The 20,392-nt window shown below is 33.9% G+C and overlaps 1 pseudogene; it reads left to right on the top strand.

Moving 5' to 3' along the window:
• Positions 1-5,914: 5,914 nt before the first annotated feature.
• Positions 5,915-19,802, top strand: LOC129898654 (zinc finger CCCH domain-containing protein 32-like; annotated as a pseudogene).
• Positions 19,803-20,392: the final 590 nt, after the last annotated feature.

The raw sequence follows: 20,392 nt of genomic DNA, 5'->3' as shown, positions 1-20,392 counted from the left end.
AAATTTCATTATCAAGTGAACCATAAAGGTAAGTTGTAACTACCTCCATTAGATGTATTTCAAGATTTTTATGTACAACTAAACTGATGAGATATCGAAAAGTTATTCCATCTATAACAGGTGAATATGTTTCTTCATAGTTGACCCCGGGTCTTTGAGAGAATCCTTGTGCAACAAGACATGCCTTTTATCTTACAATTTCATTTCTCTTATTTCGTTTTTGCATAAAAACCCATTTATAGCCAACTGGTTTTACACCTTCACGGGTTTGGATTACAGGTCCAAAAACCTCATGTTTAGCAAGTGAGTCTAATTCTAATTGAATTGCCTTTTGTCATTCTGGTCAATCACATCTACGTCGACATTCTTTGACGAATTTAGGCTCAAGACTTTCACTATCTTACATGAGGTTAAGTGCAACATTAGATCAAAATATTATCCATCATAATTTTTGACCGATCTAAATATATCCCATCACCGAATGAACTTATTGAAAGTTCTTCATTCACTTGAGTCTCGAATTCACTAATTAGATCAGGAATATCAAGATTACTCAAATCTTGACATTTTTCAGGAGGTTCTTTTGTAGTATCATCCTTATTATTTCTCACGCTTCTTTTTCTAGGATTTTTATCCTTTGAACCCAATATTCTACCATGCTTCAGGCGTGTTTGAGATTTAGAAGTTATGATACTAGTAGATGGTCCTTTTGGGACATCAATCCGGATAGGCAAATTCTCTGCAGGGATATGTGACTTAGTTATTCGTTTTAAATCAATAAATACATCTGACATTTGATTTGCTATTTTCTATAAGTAGATGATCTTCTAGACCTCCTGTTCACATGTGCGGGTACGTGGATCAAAATGAGATAGTGATGAAACTTTTCACGAAATTTCTTTTTTGGGTTCCTTTTTCTCTCCCCCTAATTGCGGGAAAGTTGTTTCATCAAATCGATAATCTGCAAATCGAGCAGTTAATAAGTCTCTTGTCAATGGTTCAAGATAGCGAATTATGGAGGGTGAGTCAAACCCAACATATATGCCCAACATTCATTGAGGGTCCATCTTTATAAGTTGTGGTGGTGCTATAGACATATATACCGCACAACTAAAAATTCATAGATGGGCTATATTTGGCTCATGACCAAATACTAATTATGATGGAGAGTATTTATTATAATTTGTCGGTGTGAGACGTACAAGTGCTGTTGTATGTAAGATAGCATGACCCCAAGCAGTAATCGATAATTTATTTTCATTAGTAGAGGTCTTGCTATCAGTTGTAGGCACTTAATAAATGACTCTGCAAGGCCATTTTGAGTATTAACATGAACAACATGATATTCAATTTTTATCCCAATTGATAAGAAATAATCATCAAAAGCTTGGGATGTAAATTCTCCAGCATTATCAAAGCGAATAGCCTTAATTGGATAATCTGGAAATTGCGCCCTTAATCTTATTTTTTGTGCTAACAATTTCGCAAATGCTAAGTTGCGAGATGATAAGATGCACACATGAGACCATCTTGATGATGCATCTATTAGGACCATAAAATATCTAAACAATCCACTAGGTGGATGAATAGGTCCACATATATCCCCATATATATGCTCTAAAAAGTAAGGAGATTCGATGTCAGCCTTTAGGGTTGATGGTCTGACAATTAATTTGCCTTCATAATAAGTAACTCATGAAAATTCATCATTCGTAAGAATCTTCAGGTTCTTTAACGGATGTCCAGTTGAATTTTCAAGAATTCGTCTCATCATTACTGATCCAGATGACCTATTCAATCATGCCATAACGCAAATGCATTTAGATCAATAAACTTCTAGTTTACGATCAAATGTTCTTCAATTGCACTAATTTTTGCATAATATAGGTCAGACAACAAAATTGATATTTTTTTCAAAATATATTTCTAGCCTCAGACACCCTTGGTTATACCAAGGTATTCAGTATTCATTTCATTTAGTGTCTCAACATGATATCCATTTCTGTGGATATCTTTAAAACTTAACAAGTTTCTTGGAGATTTAGAAGAGAATAGTGTATCTTCTATGACAATCTTTGTCCCCTTAGGCAGAAATATAGTAGCTTTTTCGGAGCCTTCAATAATTTTTGAATTACCAGAAATTAAAATAACATTTGCTTTTCTTCTAAGCAAGTAAGAAAAATATTTCTCGTCTTTAAAAATGGTATGAGTCATTCCACTATCAAATACAAAAATATCATCATGATTAATCATTGATCCAAATAAAATTTGAGGCATATTCATATTTTTTTTCCAAAAAGAAATAAAGTAAACATTATAATTAATACATGACTCATTATATAAATTTTATTTATTTACATGAATTAGAAAAATACAAACATATTATTTAGTACAAACAAAATGAAAAGAAAATTATTTAAATATTATTAGGGTTATCAATATTCATATTTCCTTCTGAAAAATTGAAGAAATCAGTTACATCCAGATGCATAGGCTCAATATTATCTTCAGAGATAAAGTTTGTCTCTGATTATTTTCTACCCTCTTCAAGGATTCCTAATATAGCTGAACCAGACATTTTAATGACTGGCAGGTCCGTGACCAGTGCCCCATGCCTCCACATCTATGACATATACTTTCTGAATTTTTCTTTGGTGTAGGTTCTTACTTTTCACTCTTATTTTTATATTGCTGATCATTTTTTGGTGCCAGCCGAACATCATGATTATAATTTCTTCTTCGACCACGATCATGACTGGGTCCATGACCTCTTTTTCGTTGGTTATAATTTGTCTGATTCACTTCAGGGAGTGACAAAGAACCAACGGGCCGACTATCATAATTTTTCATTAACAGTTCATTGTGGTGTTCAACAATAAGAAGGTGAGAAAGTAATTCAAAATATTTTTAAAAACCCTTTTCGCGATATTGCTGCTGCAGGAGCACATTCGCGGGTGGAAATGTGGAGTATATTTTTTTAAGTTTGTCTTGCTCAGTGATTTCTTTTCCGCATAAATTTAATTGTGCTATAATTCTAAACAAGGCAAAATTATATTCAGTTATATTTTTAAAATTCATCAATCTCAGATTGAGCCAATCATGACGTGTCTGTGGAAGGATGACCAACTTCAGGTGGTCATATATTTCTTTTAGATTGTTCCACAGTTTAAGGGGGTTCTTTTAATGTGAGGTACTAAAATTTTAACCCCTCGTCAAGATGGTGGCGGAGAAATATTTGGCACGGTCTTGACTAGATGTCATATTGTTATTTTTGATGGTGTCTGCCAGACTCATCGATTCTAGGTGTATTTCGGCATCTAGTGCCCATGATGAGTAGCCTTTTCAAGAAATATCAAGAGCAACAAATTCAAGTTTAGAGTTATTCGACATTTTAAGAAAATTCTTACCCTTTTGTTACCTTTTTAAAATAACTCAAAGTGATGGAGGCTCGTGCTGATAACGTGTTATAAAACAAATAAACTTAGCAAATTAATAAGAAGGAGAAATAGTAAGAAACAGTAAGAGAAAGAGAGAGATAGGAGAATTCAGTATGTATAATTGCATAGCAACAGTGACTATTTATAGCAACTATAAATGAAGAAAGAAATAAGTTGAGAAAAAAATTGGGAGACAGAATTGGGGGGAAGGAAAAGTGAAAAGAGAAAGAAAGAAAAAGTAAAGAAGAAAGGGACGTCCACAAAGACATCCACTTCCTTCAATAATTTTACAACATTTACTAATTAAAATGTTCAGATTTCCACTTAAAGTAAAATAACTATAGCAAAATCAACATTTTTTTAAAAGTAAAAAATATGATCGACCGTAGTGCTCAAAAACAAAATAAAGTTGTTTTTTGTTCCCAACATCGATATTTTTCTCCTTTGATGACTCGAACTCACAGCCTTACAGTTGAAAATGTGGGTTGCTTATCAAAATCTGTTAAAAACTTATTTTTGGATCAAAATATAATAATTGATTTTTAATTTTTTTTAGAACTTATACCAAATTTTTATTCCCTATGTTTCAATTTGTTTGTCCTATTTTAACTTGACAAAAAGTTTAATAAAAGTAAAAAGAGATTTTTAAATCTTGCGATTTGAATTAAAAATATGTCAAATGTATTAAAATGATCCATGTCATGTGAAAAAGTTGAAATCGAAGAGTTGAGAAAAGAAAAATGACATTCTTTATGAATCGAACTAAAAAAAAATAGGACCAAAAAATTGAAACGGGAGAGTATATTTTTATAATAATAAAACAGAAGTTCATCTATATATGACCCCAACTAATTCCTATCTAGTCTTTTCGGTCATTTGATTTGAAAAAAGAGAGAAGTATTAAAAACACCCCAAACTTGCTGTGAGATTATTGGTTTCGTCCCTAAACTATTGATAAGCTTAAAAACACCCCTCAACTTGATGGACTAAGCTTAAATACAACTCCGAACTTGGCGTATTTAAGCTTAGTCCATAAGTTGAGGTGTGTTTTTTAAGCCTGTTAATAGTTTAGGGACGAAACCAATAATCTGCGCCAAGTTCGGAGGTATTTTTGATACTTCTCTAAAAAAAAAGACTGATGTGACCTTTTTTTACCCTTTTATGTGCTTAAATAAATTGTAGGCACTTGCTATGCCATATAGCATGGAAGGGGTGTATTTAGGCTTAGTTCGTCAAGTTGAGAGGTATTTTTAAACTTGTCAATAGTTCAGAGACGAAACCAAAAATCCACGCCAAGTTCAAGATGTTTTTGATACTTCTTTCTATTGTAAACTAGTGATGGTGTGTTGTATTGTGCAAAGTTGACTAATACATGTGGGGTAAGATCAGTGGCGGATCCAAGAACTTTATCCATGAGGTTCAAAATATGAAGAAGTAAATGCGAAAACTTATAAGATGAAAAGCAAAGTGATGCATTCACTAAATTCTACCCGCCTTATCATGCCTTTTTAACATTTCTTTCCATTTTTGTTGTGCACCATCGAATTCTTCTTAAAAAATATCATGTATTTTTTTTACTTTCACTTTGCAGTGTCTTACTTTATTTTAAAAAGCAATACAATAACAACTTTTTAATTCTTGATTTCCAACTTTACTTTACACATATGACAAGCGCAAAACATAATGTAAAGTACGTATGCACTTTATTAGTCAAAGATAACATAGTTTAAGATCATCTACACATGTATTGGTTCTAGTAATATATCAACATATTATGCTCAGTATTATCCAAGAAATTAAACTATAATTGTTGGTGTGGTTAAAAACCACAAGATTAAATAGAAACTATGAATTAAATTAAGAAAAATGTGTTATATGTGCATTATGCTCTCCGGTAATTTCATATTAACTATGTGCATACTATGAAATCTGTGATGGGGCGTTTTCAATTATAAGCTTGACATGTTATAGAGCAAGTAATCATACATAATTTCATAAAATCCTTTTCTTTTTCTATTTTTGTACTTGAATTTCACATGGTCATGAAGTGATCTTATAAGAGATTTACTCATTAATAGCATGAGTTGCGTAAGTAGTAAATTAACATGTCATTTGTGTTTCACTGCATTTCTATACATTTGGTAGCATAAATTCAACACCTAAGAGTAAAAACTGAAAATTAATCTATTTAAAGGATAAAGATCCATTCATTTGGAGGGCAAATCCTATTTTATTAAGAATTTATTTGGATTGACTTATATTAAGTACTTTTAAATCAAAATAACTTTTAAATATTTTTGTAGTGTTTAAATAATAAAATAATATTTTTAAGTATTTGAGTTTAAGTCCAAATAATAAAAACAAGTCAATAATCCTAAGTTAAAATCTTTAACTCTAAGGAATAAAATATTTTAAGAAAAATATGAGAGAAAATAAAAATACCATTCTTTAAAGCTCAATCCCCCACCCCAAAACCGAACGCCCTGTTGGCGATCAAAACGAGAGCTTACAACAGACAAAATCATAAGAACACAAATCACGAAAAAAGAGTATTTGGTGAAAGAAGCCAAAGCCATTAAAACCAAATACGCACACAGTACTGACTAACTGCCTACTGAATGAGAGAGAAACAGAGAGAGTGTAGATTGTAACGTATGGGTGTATGCTGTATATTTTGTCATTTGTTCAAATACCATTCTCTACTTCTCTTTCTCTCTCACTCTCACTCTCTTTGTAGATTGTAACGTCTGGGTGATATAGTTTTTCTTTTTGTTGATTTTGGGGAAAATGGAGATGTATAGTGGAAACCAGCCAATGGACGATGCTCCGGTGACGGAGCAGACTTCCCGACGAAGAAATTGGACTGGAAGGAGAGTACACTCTTACCTGCATTTTTTTTTTAAAATTTCATCTGAATTTTGCCGGAATTTCAGGACACTAGTTCATGTAATGTGGACTGTATCTGACTCTTTTTTTTTCTTTCTCATTGGGTGTAATGCAGAGCCTATGTCGCAGTTGTCGGTCGGCAGTGGCTCAGGATCGTACCCTGAACGGCTCAACGAGCCTGTTTGTATTTATTACTTGAGGAACGGAGTCTGTGGCTATGGCCCTCGCTGTCTGTTCAATCATCCTCGCAATGGGGATTAGGTAATTTTTGTTATAAGCCACATAAAAATCGTGTAATTCTAGGGTTCATTTCGATGTATTTGTGTTTATTATGCCTGATCACTTGATTTGCTTTTTTACTGTCCAATTCAGGTTGATCTACTAAGAAGTCGATTGGTTTTTCTATCTTCATTCCTGATTTTTAGTCTTTTTAGACATTAGTGATGTCTATTGTTAATCCTTTAAAATTGTTGTCTGAAAGAAGAAAGATCTTTCTTTTTTCTTACATTTTTGCACTTCTGATCTTTAGTGAAGTCAGCACAAAAGATTTGAAATTTCATGTATGTAAACTGATAACAGGCTATGGGAGCAAGAAAAGCTACTAGAGGAGAATACCTGAGAGAGCCGGTCAATATGTTTGCCAGGTAGTTCCATTAAATGTGATAGAAGTCAGTTTGGGATTTGGTGTTAGTTTAATGATCAAATTTGAGAGAGAAGATGTGTTTCTTGATTTAGCTCTGCTTTGTACAATAACTTTTATTTTTTTGCTGACCCTGTACTAATTGAGCTGTCCTTTTTGTTAACGATCCAATATATTTGCTTTTCCATCTTATCATAAATCTAATATGCTGAATGACATCTTATGTTGTCCTAGCATATAAGTGGCTTATTAAAAGAATTATGTTTTAGTATCTAGTATTCTATTTATGATGTTGATCATGATGAGATTTCTCATCGTATCTTTCAAATGCTCTATGGAGGAATCTATTTTTCAACTGTTCATTGTCCAATTTCATTGATTATACTTGTATCATTTTCTTCCAATTATGATTGATCATGGTTGTATAATGTTGGTGCATGAGATGAATTTAAATAGAGAAACATGGTCAGTATGGATTCATAGCTGACCCCAACTTGAACTGAGGCACAGTAGTTGTATAATTTTTATTTTTATTTTTTTTGGTATAAGCTATGATTGATTACTGTATGCCATTTCTCTCTTCCATTAGCTCTTCATTTTATGATATACGAAATTGGAGTTATTTGTCATATATATGTCCAAAATTTCTTGATACTCAAAAATGCACACTTGGCTGACTCAGCCCTCTCACGAGTCGTCTGTTTGCTGTCTGCCCAAGAAGAAGGACCTCTTTCTCTGTTTTAATTTTGCGTCTTTTTTAAAGCCACTGCTAGAATGTTATAAGTTGATTTTTGGCATTCTGTTCTGCATTCAATATATGTGTTACTAAGTTCATATTATTATTATTTTTTGGGTCTTTTGGAATATACTATTGAATTGGGCTACTCGTAAGTGCTTTAGTTTAAATAATCGGATTTAATTTCTACATTTTACCATTGGGGTGCTAGTTTCGAGCTTCTGAGACTTTTTACCTTACCTTCATTCATCTGTTCACTTGGCTTTCTAGAGTGAGGTTACGGTTTCCTTGTAGTGAATCAATCACTTTTTTAATTCTGTCTGTTCAATTCTTTGTGGAAGGTTCCAGTGTCTTTGTCTCTCTATTATGTATAGTGTTCCGACACATATCAAATGTTTGATATGCAGAGTTCATTTGTGTACGGTCCATTTTGGAAAGCGTAAAGTCTTCTGTCGCGTCTTCTAGTATTTACACTAAGCTTATCTGCGTACACACTACCCTTCCAGACCCGACTTGTGGGATTACAATGGAATTGTTGTTTTTGTTGTTACTATTTTTTTATGTTTCACGCTGATGATATTGTTCTTTAGAAAACTTTCTTCTGCGTTGTGATTTAATTTTAGAATGTGAATGCTATTGCTACCTGAATGTGTGGTTTAGATAACTATGCAGTTGAAGCCTACTATATTTTTTCTGATCTGTTAATTGTCATGATTTTGCTAGATTTAGCTAAATTTTGAATTTGCGTTGTATGTTACCTGTTGAAGAAATTTCTTTTGTTGTAGTGTAGGATCACTAATCAAAGAAAAAAATGAAAATCATTTCGTTCTGCTATGATATTCCATTTCATATCTTGTATTGTGTGATCTAGAAACTGAACCTATTTATTCCAAACTATGATTAACATTCAGAGGTTTCTTAACAAATGATTTGCTGCTAATATAAACTAAGTGATTGTTGAATACTAGAACTATCGGTCAGCAATGTTAGATGTCTATTTGTCTTGCATTTGGAACTCTTGCAAAACTTTCATGTATAAGACTGTAATGTTCACTATTATAATGCTAGTTGTTCCTGATTATGATTTACAGTACTATATGAGGACGGGGATGTGTAAATTTGGTGCGTCCTACAAATACCACCATCCAAGACAGAGAGGGGAATCTCCAAGCCTGGTGATACATAACATTTATGGTTCCCTGCTGCGACCGGTCTATCTTCTTTTCATGTTCATTATGTTCCTTCTGTCTGATTGCTATCTCCATTCGTTTGTGTTTTCAATCTTTTTCCTTGTCTCCTTTGAAAAGTTTGACCATTAAATTATCTTTTTGATTTGGCTCATTGAATTCGTTTTACTGAATGAAAAAGAATGTTCGCACTATATGAAAATAGTGCAATGTAAATTTGGCATGACCCGTAAAATTTACCATCCACAGCCATTTGGTGCGCAAGTTCCAGCATCAGCTGTTGGACCTTTTCCTTTGCCAACGACTATTACCCTACCAGCCATTTATCCAGTACTACAATTTCTTTTTGTTGATTCAGCTAAACAACTTGGAATGGTTGCTGGCAACTGGCTAGTTGTAAGGCCTACTCTGCTTCCAGGTTCCTATCTTCCTGGCACATATGGTCCTATACTTTTTTCCCCGGGAATAGTTCCTTTGCCGGATTGGACTCCTCATCCGGTATGTATATTGTAAGTGTTTGTTGCAGCTATTGATATAGATATTTCCTGAAATGCATTGTTTATCTGTCGAGTATTAAATTATCTAGTGTAGGGTTCTGCTAATCCAGTGCCCTCCCAAACTATTTGGTCTGCAACTGGAGCAGGTCCAGATTATGGTCGTACACAACTATTTACTTCAGAACCTGTCTACACAGGACACATATGTCTCTTACTGCTTCTCTTGGTGCTTCAAGAAGCATCCAGAATGAATTTGCATTTTCAGAAAGACCCGGGCAACCTGAATGTCATTATTACCTGAAGTATGGAGATTACAAATTCGAATCTTCATGTAAATACCATCGTCCACCTGAGCGGAGTGGGACAAACACAACTCTTATCCTCAGTGCTATGGGTCTTCCTCCTGGCCTGTAAGCAACTTGCCATCTAATCCTTAGATTGAAATTCTTCACTGCAAAATTTAATGCTTTATCATTTGGTCTTGCTTGTAAGTTTATATTATAACAGGTTATCCACCAACATTCCCCTAGTGTTTCTCAGTGCAAATTTGCAATTTCCTGTTTTGTAAAAATATTGACAATGAAAGATAACTAAGATGTGCTCATCCTTTCTACTCCCATGTAGGCAGTTGGGATTCATTTTCTTCCTTCCTTTCCTTCTTGTTATTGAAATATTTATTGCGTGCAAGTTCTGGCAGTTGATGCAGGAGTTCTCTTTGTCGGTCTCTCCTGGCATATTTATTGTGTTTATGCTAGTGGCATTGGGCTTGTGTTTAGGCTATATGATCTTTGCTTGCGGCATCTCTAACTCTAAGCTCGAGCCCAAACTTCATCAAGATTTATATTGGCAATTTTTTAATGATGACGTCAATGAAGTTAATTTATAAATAAAGATGCATTTAAAATTGAATGATTAAAAGTCTTGATAAAACAAATACTTCTATAGATGTTCATTCAAATTACACCATACAAAAGGAATTGGAAGGTTAATTAAGTAATTTGTTTTTCTTACTTTAATCTTTTCTTCTCTTTAAAACTGCATGTTAAGATATGATGTATCTTTTCATTTTTCTTAATTTAATTTTTTTTAAAGAAATCTATACTGTAATTTCTTAAACGTGTATGAAGCTTTAATATTTCATGTTTAACTTGACCATTTTGTCCTAAATTATATAGAACGTTGATTCCATCTTTCTAAAAGCATTTCAATATCCAAAAATGTGAAAAGTTAATCTCGTTTGCCATTATTTAGTATTATACTATTTAGAGAGTTAATTTGTAGTTTATATTTTAATTTTTAAAAACATTTTAGCTATATATTAAAAAAATAATTTAATAATTAAACATGTACTAAGGTAGAAAGGGAATGTCACCATAACTTTTTGACTTGTCTATAGTAAATTTCTTAGGAAAAAAGATAATTTGAAATAAGTTTAATAGCCATTTCCATATAAAAGGACACCAAACTTTTGGTACAATTTTAATTTGGTTGAAAAATAGATCTTTTATGGTGTCACTATCATCTCTTCCATGACATCATCACTCCTTGTCTAAGTTGCTCGGACTCTTCACTTTCAGTGTTGCACCTGTGTCGACACGACACAACATGGGTGTGGGTGTGGGATTTGTACCCGATCTGGTCAACTGATTTTGGGTACTTTGACCAAAATCAATGGAGAAATTCAGGATAGATTCAATGAATTTTGTAATCAAAACAAAAGCGAAGGTGAAATTGAAGAAAATGGAATACCTTGTATATAGAAATTTCCACATCACTCCTCTTCATTTTATCTCTTTTCAGGATTATCCTCTTGATCAACACCTTCTCCTCAAGTTTTCCACATAATATCTCAAATTTAGGTTTTATAACTCTATTTATAGATACTTGAATTGTTTTTAGCTGAATCCTTGTACATGTATCCACACCTAGATTCGTATTCCCAAATCTTAAAAGTTAGATCATTAAGAATTCGACCTCTAGATTCGCACCCATGTCAGACACCCTCACCCAAGTCCAAGCAACTTAGCTCCTTATAGCATTTAAGAAGCCCATATAGTTATTAAAATTTCCAAAAGGGGTGAGAACTTGCCAGGTCATTAGAACTTCAAGTAGGGTGTAAAATGGACAAGAAAATTTCATGTGAAGACTACTAAAGTTGGATCTTCTCTCTTATATAGAAGTAATATAAGTAATATAGCACCTTTCTTGGTTCATGATTCCAAAGTAATGTTAATTTGGTTCATTGTAATTTTTTAAATAATGTTGTTGTCTCCCATCCAAACTAAGGGCAATTCTAAATTTAGTGAAAGCTTAAATCTATCATGACTTTACTTATGAGGAATTGTAGCTTTAAAACGACAAAAAAAAACACGTGTTGATCACAAACTAGTTAAATTCAGGTAATGTGAATCTTCATTGGCCATTTCACTTCACTTGGACCTATTTCATTCCAATATTCAATCATTTAGGTTCCTTAATAACTAGCCGTTCTCTACAGTTTCCATTAATATACACATCCTTAATAATAGGCGTCAATCATTGTGTTCTACGTTTTTGCGATGTGTATAGATTCGAAAGATTGTACGTTTTTTGAGACAAACTTCCATCCTCGAGATTCTAGGTCTAGATCGTCTTTTTTTTTTACATTACCTTATAAAAAAAGGTCTAGCTCGTCTACACTTGTAGGACTTTCTATCATCATGACTTCACACTATAGACGGATGCGTTTGTAGGCATACATAGGATGTAATCAAATCATATTAAGCGACATTTTATTTTATCCTCTATGTGTGTTGCTAGCACCTTCCGTCGGAGGTGATCATTTTGATCTGTACATCCATTTGTAGGTCTGCATAGGATCTAACCAAATTATCTCACCTATTGTCTTATTCTCTGTGTATTTTTTGCGCCTTTTATAGGAGGTGATCATTACGATATTGTCTAATCTTGCATATGTGCACATCCATCTCAACATTCTTATTTTAACATTTATGTTCCCATAACAATGCCTTACAAAATAGAAAATTGCAAATTTGCACTGAGAAATACTAAGGGAATGTTGGTAGATAACCTGTTGTAATATAGACTTACAAGTAAGGCCAAATGATAAATCATTAAATTTTGCAGAGAAGAATTTCAATCTAAGGATTAGATGGCAAGTTGCTTATAGGCCAGGAGGAAAACCCATAGCACCGAGGATAAAAGTTGTGTTTGTTCCACTCCGCTCAGGTGGATGATGGTATTTACGTGAAGATCCGAATTTGCAATCCCCATACTTCATGTAATACTGACATTCAGGCTGCCCAGGTCTTTCTAGAAATGCAAACTCATTCTAATTGCTTCTTGAAGCACCAAGAGAAGTAATAATAGACATATGGTCCTGTGTAGGCAGGTGCTGAAGCAAATAGTTGTGTATGACCATAAACTGGACCTGCTCCAGCTCAAGACTGAGTAGGTTGGGAGGGCATTAGAATAGCATAATCCTGCACCAAATAATTTAATACTTAGCAGATAAATAGTGCATTTCAGAAAAGATTTATATCAACAGTTGCAACAAACACTTATGATATACATACCAGATAAGGTGTCCAATCCGGCACGGGAACCATTTCGAGGGAAAAAGCACAAGACCATATGTGCTAGGAAGATAGGAACCTGAAAGTAAAGTAGGCCTTGCAACTGGCCAGTTGCCAGCAACCATTCCATATTGTTCAGCAGAATCAACAAAAAAAGATTGTGGTGCTGGATAAGTGGCTGGTGGGGAACAGCCGTTGGCAAAGGAAAAGGTTCAGCCGTTGGTGCTGGAACTTGCGCACCAAGTGGCTGTGGATGGTGAAATTTACAGGTCATGCCAAATTTGCTTTGTCTGATTTTATATAGTGCGAACATTCTTTTTCATTCTGCGAAACGAACTCAATTAGTCAAATCAAAAAGATAATTTAACAGTCAAATTTTTTTCAAAGGAGACAAGGAAAAGGATTGAAAACACAAACGAATGGAAATAGCAATACAAGGAGACAGAAGGAACACAATGAACATGAATAGAAGACAGACTGGTCTGCATTGCCAAGTTGATGTTGCGTTCTTGTTCTAATTGTGTGAAGAGATTCTTAGCTGTCCATTGATCTTTTGGCAAGGTGCATCTTCTATCCAATCATCAACATATTAATATTTTAACTCAGTGAATTTTGTGCTTTAATAATATCTGTGCTTAGACTGAAAGTGCAGTAATTTGCTCTCACTACTCACAAAATGGAGTGTGCAAATTTGGACCTTGTTGCAAGTTTGACCATCTACTGGGAATAAGCTATAGTCCCTCGGCATCTTCTCTTGTTGATATGCTTGTTGCGCGTTACCCTATTGGATCTTCTGTTGGTACTTTGGCTCCATCCTCCGCTTATGTCATTCTCCTTCCAATTGGACTTTACGTGGATCCTGTTTGTTCCCTATTAAAACTGGGGACAAACTCCAACTTGACTTATATACCTTGGTCATGTTGTTTTGATCTGGGACTCTCTTGTAAAGAAAGCAGTTGATTGACAGATTCCGAGCAAGGCAATGTATTACTGCCTTTATGGGATCTGGTTGATATACTTGTTGTGAAATGGGAAGTTGCTCAACTTTTTCTAGTACTCCTATCTATCATCAAATACAGCAAAATTTGACTTTTATAAGAATTCTTTTTCTGTTTGTATCGAATTCTGTCTTTTCAATGACATTTTGATGCTCTTAGTTGGTTATAACTTCCCCCCTGCATCTGCTGTCAATGATTGCTGTTTGGATTGGGCGAGAAAATATGAGGTTATATTTCTTTTCTTTTCTATTATATATAAGCCAACAAGAGTTGGATGAACACTAAACACTACGAAAATTGATTGTACAGTAAGCTATGTAAAGCGTACTATAAACTTGGGCTTCTGTACTTGGACTTTCATTTATGTTCTTTCCCTATCAACACATGTATTCTATTTCTTTTTTCCTGCAAATCACCTGTACTTGACTAATTCTGTTTCTCCTACTCTTTTCTAGGTCTGTGCATTTCTCCATTCTCTTTCTTCCATGTCCCAGTAATCTTCACTCAGAGAGGGCGAGAAAGTATTCAGGAAGGATCATTTTTTTAGCCCAGGTCTGTTCCTTTAATTATCAGTTTACCACTTTTGTTTCGTCTTCTTTGTTTTTTCAAGTTGTTGATGCAAGTTTTTTCTGAGAATTTAATTCTCAGTTTGGAATTTTAAGGAAAAAACCTAAACTCTCTATTTTACTTTGGTCAGACTAACTTTTATGTGTTGATTCATGGGTTTGAAAAGGATTGTGATCATCCTTCAATTTTCTCTCTCCGTCTTTGTGAAGACTCGGGTTGATCCCTTTTTGCTCATTCTCTTTTCATTTTAGGTGGCCTGGGTGGGTGTTTGATTTCATTATAATTCGAGATTGTGAAGCTTTGTTTTAAGTGGGTTTCTTCAAATGGTACACGTTTAAGTGTACTCAGTATTGGAACTTAAGAATGTATGTATCACTTTAAATCAGTTAATTAGAAATTCAGTTGAATTGACGAAAGCAAATTAATCTTATTTGATACTGCAGATGCAGGTTAACTTTTGAGTTTTTGGTGTCAAATTCTGTAACACAGTATTATGCTATTACTTCCACTTTTTCATGAATTAATTGATATGAGATTCTGCTTTACATTTACTTTCAGACATTTTATTTAAAAATAATGAATGCATTAGGACCAGCCTAATGGATATAATTAATAAATCAACAGAAACGAAAGAACAAAAAATAAAATATGCCTGAGATTTGAGCTAGCTTACTTTCAGGCATGTATTTCGATTGGAGATATTTGTACCATTTTTCTGCTCGATGACTCCAAGAATATTTGTAGAAACTAATGGAGTATATATCTATTTATTTGAGCAGACTGAGTCCTTGTGTGATTTTAATTGGGCGTTCTCGAAGGTATCGTTTTACTGTCACCATTTTATTTTTGGATCTGACTTCTTTATTTAGTGATACTGCCTAAATACTTGTACTATTACTTTACTATTGTTATTATTATGGCAGGGAGGAGGATGAATAAGTATTTTAAGTTGCTGTATCAAGTATTGCATTTTTAGAAGATCCGACATTGGTGCAACAACTATTTTGGAGAGTCCGCTCAACATAGTTCGTCAAGTCTGGTAAGTTTTTCTCCCCTTTTTCCTTCTTTTTGCACTGATTTCTGGCCTATGGGCGGCATCTACCTCATCCTGATCACGAGGGGGGGGGGGGTTCATTATGATGGGGGTATTTGTTTTTTCCCTTAAGGAAAATATGAAATGCATAGGGGACCATCCTTGTGTTGTGGCATGCTCCTCAGATTTTCGGATTCGCAGGGGGCCTCTCCGAAGATTGAGGAACAAGAAGAGATCTATTAAGAGAAAGATTTATTGTAGAGAAAATCTTGACAGTGACATCCAATCACAATCTACACGAAAGTTGTCCCCTTTTTATGGAGATTTACCCATCACAGAGATGCACAGAGTAAGAGAACGATTTTCATATATCCCTTTTCTACTCTACTCCTCTTCTGGTTGTGCCACTACCAGTCGCAGGTAACCCCTGGTCCGGCTGCCCCTGACCTTAGAAGAACTATTATCCTTATGACTGAACAAGGATCAGCTTCTTACTTCTCGAGGGATAGTTCCACGATCCCGACCAACAACTTCTTGGGAGTAGGGGCATTTGATTTCTGGCCTTCGCCACTTGATTTCTTTGAGAGTTCATCAATTTTTGGTTCCATGGTAGTTTTTCATACTCTTTTGAAAATTTGAGATTTTCCTTGGGGGAGGTATCAGACAGAATTTGGAATGGAATAATATTGATTCATACATGAAATAGACAGTTAGAGGTTAAACAAAAGAATTTTTTTCACAACCCCGATACATTTCATAAGCATACACTAGAATAACATGATAAAAATTAAAGATTGTGTCCAATTTTAGACGATGTAAATTTTGATTTCTGTTGTTATGATGTTGCTGCTGTAATCTCTCAGGCCTTAGCTCCTTAGTGTTAAAAATCTTTGATACAATGCTTAGATGATTAGATAATGATGGATGAATCAGAATGAAGCTGGAAACAGTGAAGGAATATTAAAAAGTAGTTATTCCTGTACATTAGTCACAAAAACAGTTATTACTGTTCACTGTTGGTTCGGGTAGTTATTCTGTTAGTTATTGGTAATTTGTAGCTCTAGCTTCCATGTATAAATAGAGATGTAAGACACTTGTTGATTCATTCAATGGTATATGATAATTCTCTTTTCTCTCTCTTGCTTGTGCTTCTTCTTAGCTTCTATCTCGGAATTGCCCTGATATAGCTTTCTTCTTCGATGTTCATCCTCCTAGTTGATATTCTCACTTTGATTACTGGTAATTGGATCATTCTCCTTTGTTCTTTTTTTTTTGCTCCTTTTGGTCTTCACTTTTGGGTTTCTTGTGGAGTTTCTCCATTTTCTGGTGGATCTTCTCTCGGTTAGTTCTTCTATTGACCCCTAATTTTTTATAGTGAGTTCGGTTGGCGTATGTATATGTTTTATCTCTATTTTTCATGAATGCCATGATCTACTCATGCATGATTTTAGTAGTTTAGGTTCAAATAATTGCAAAAATATGTTGTACTAAGAGTGGCTTGTACTGTTGAACTTAAGATTGGCTTGTACTGATTTTTGTGTGATGACCTGCCCTTGATTATTGACTTCATATTATTAAGCAAAGTAGAGAACTCGGGATGGTACTGTTTTGACAGTAGTGTACTTCAAGGCACGCTGACAAGCTTGACATTGTTGGATTATGGCACTTCAGATACGCTGCTACAATCAAATATGGAGATTTTAAGAATTTATCAAATAGTTTTTACCATACGTAAATGGCAGGTGATACTTTTTGTAGCAATAAGTAAAGTCAAAAGAAGATGTTTACATGTGAAAGACCTTAATTTCATGAGCAAATAATTTTTTTTTAGCAAGAAGACACTTTAAAAATATGGTACTCTCATTTATTCTATCTTCAATAAGGGCTCTAATGCTCATTACATGAGTGTTCAACAATGTGAGTAAATAAGGCACACCTTTTGTCTTAAAAGAAAAATCTATTAACCTCCTAAACAACGAAAATAAAAGCCATAGTGGTGTTTTAGTGGTTAAGATATCAACAAAAGATGGCAAAAAGGATTCGACACAGCAGTAGCCAGTAGCCCTTTTATAAGATAGTTCTCAGATCTTGACATGTTTAATTGATATTATTGTTTAAACTTTTCTGTAATGTTTTTTTCTAATTGTTTCTTCATGGATGAAAGTCTTGGGACCATGATAAGAGTGACATTGTATCCCAGAATCTAACTGCACATTTCTCTCTTCCTTTACTCTCATGTTCTGAAGTTCAGACAGATTTGGTAATTTTAGTGATAATCATAGACTCTAGATTCTTTTATAGATGCAGGGAAAGTCATAGAATCTTGACTGATCTAATATTTTCTCCATCTATCAAGGTAATTCTGTAAGTTGTTTAGACTCCTAAATTAGGACATAAACACTTCTATTGTACAACAATGTGCAGGTGACGAGATTTTTTTTTTCAAAAGCAATTACTTACATGTTGACATGGCATTAACATCTTTCACTAACAAACAAACAACAACAACATACCCAGTGATATCTCACAAGTGGGGTCTGGATTAACATCTTTCACTGGGGATCACAATATTTTTTGGACAGATTTCACATATTTCAAAACCTTAAAGTATCTTTGATTATATAATGATAGGTAGCAATAAATGTTTTCATGCTTGCGGTATAACCATATACATTTGAGATTTTATTAAGCTAACACTAAAATTTTGGTAATATAATTGAATTCAATGTGTTTGATGCCCAAGACTCTTGCTTTGACTTTTTGTGTTTTCAGTCATCACAGAACGACATGATTGTTTGCATAGCCCTATGTATTTTTCAAGTTTGCTCAATTTTTCATATGTAATGCATATAGACCCCTGTCCATGTCTATCCCCTTGTGATGTTTTATTGTTTTACGTGCTCACTCTTAGAAGAAGCATTCAAATCTTACAGATATTCGTAGTTGGTATCCTTATTATATTTTCATATTGGAAATTTCTTGCAGTGTACTCGTATGGCAGAGAATGACATTCCATGTTCAGAGAGTCAGAGAATGTTAAAAAGCCACTCTCTCTATTCTTTAGAGATATAAGGTACTTGTAAGGTTTTTGCTTTTCCTTTTTCTCTTCTTGATCGTCAATTCAAATTCTGGTATGAGCAATAATTTTATAATTTATCATTTTTTTCATTGAAGGATCGGGATACAACTTTAAGGATTTTTAACACCTACGTGAGAAATAAAAAAATACATATGATGAAGAACATGTGAAAAACGATAAATTAATGTGCTTCTTTAATTTCTCATTTTTATCCTTGCCCACGCTAAATATAGGTGAAAAATTAACTGTTGAAGAGATCTGTAGAACGAAGGATTTTCCATTCATCATATCGACCGATCCAGTCTCACGTACCTGCTCCTGATGAAAGCAAGGATGAAACCTGCTTTCATTCAAACACTTTGGGCTCATCATCTCAGTGAAGAGGTGCTACAAGAACTGGAGCAAGTCCAAGAAGGAGGCGGCCTTTATGAAATACTCCACGAAATATGAGATTGATGAAGGTAAAAGAGATAACCAGAGTGAGTTTTTATGCTTGTGTCACTCGTGTATTCTCTCATACTCAAGTACTAAATCTGAATGTCATCCTTCATAGATTATTTTTTTTGGACCATGACTTGTATCTGCTTTTGCTGCATTTATAAAATGTATTTCTAAAAAATAAATTCCCTTCTTTCTCCAAAATGTTGTTTAGACTACCATTCATGCTCTGAAATACTAGTAAAGGTGTTGTAAGATTTAATTTCTCAGTGATATTTGCACGTCTTAAAGTTAAAGAAGCTGATACTTGCATGGTATCTTCTTGCTAGGCAAAAGATCTTTGTTCTTTCTAATTTACAAATACTGATTATATGCAGAGAATCTGTTGATCTTTTATGGCTCGACAACGTGAACAAAACAAGAAGATATAACCTGCAATACATTTAAGTTGGGCCTTGGGTCCGTGTTGAATATTTTGGTTGAAGAATAGTGTTGACTACTACTGGTCTATGTCAGAGTAGAGAGAAAATGTAATAGCACATTCGATATGTAGTTTATATATCAGTGGTGTTTGATTCATGGGATGGTCTTATGCACTTAGTATAGTAAAAGTGCTCAATTAGGCACATATTGTACATGGACTATTGTATGGTTCAGTGTTTGGTTTTATCTATCTTGATGCAAGATTGAAACATGATCAATATTATTCAATGGTGTGTATTTGAGCGCATCTCTTTCTTATGTACGTGAGAATGTTACTTTCCTATCCATGTTAGTACTCATTTGGCCACATATAGTTGAATAAGCTGAATTTTTTTTATTTGGATACACATGATGTAGTTTCACCAAATTTTCCTTTTTGTGAATTTAGCTCTAACATTCCACTGGATGAAATAAATCATCTTTGCATCTAAAAATTAAAAGAAAAGATACTTTAGACCGAAAATACTTTCTCTGTGATAAGTCTTGGCTAACCATTATGTGACTGATGACAAAAATGAAATATTAGTCAAGTTTGTTTTTATAGCTTTGGACCGAAAAAATAAGAAATACATATTTTAAACAGATAACCATTTGAGGTAAAGTATGTGCCTAGTAACTATGATTTTGATTTTCACCTAACTAAAACTAATAGTAAGCTCTCCATCCAAGTTAGGTCTGTAAAAATTTACAGAATGAATGATCAGTCATATATATATAGCATCAGTTGTTCTCAAATTTCATCAATTGATTATTCAAGATGCATGAATATATATGTATGTGATGAGTTTGAAGTTAATTGTTCAATGTTTATATGACTATTTTATTGATATATTGTA

The sequence above is a fragment of the Solanum dulcamara genome, chromosome 8, assembly GCF_947179165.1.
Source record: "Solanum dulcamara chromosome 8, daSolDulc1.2, whole genome shotgun sequence".
In the NCBI taxonomy this organism is placed as follows: Eukaryota; Viridiplantae; Streptophyta; class Magnoliopsida; order Solanales; family Solanaceae; genus Solanum; species Solanum dulcamara.
Note: the sequence above shows the minus strand (reverse complement) of the source record. Positions and strands in the feature narration are given on the sequence as shown.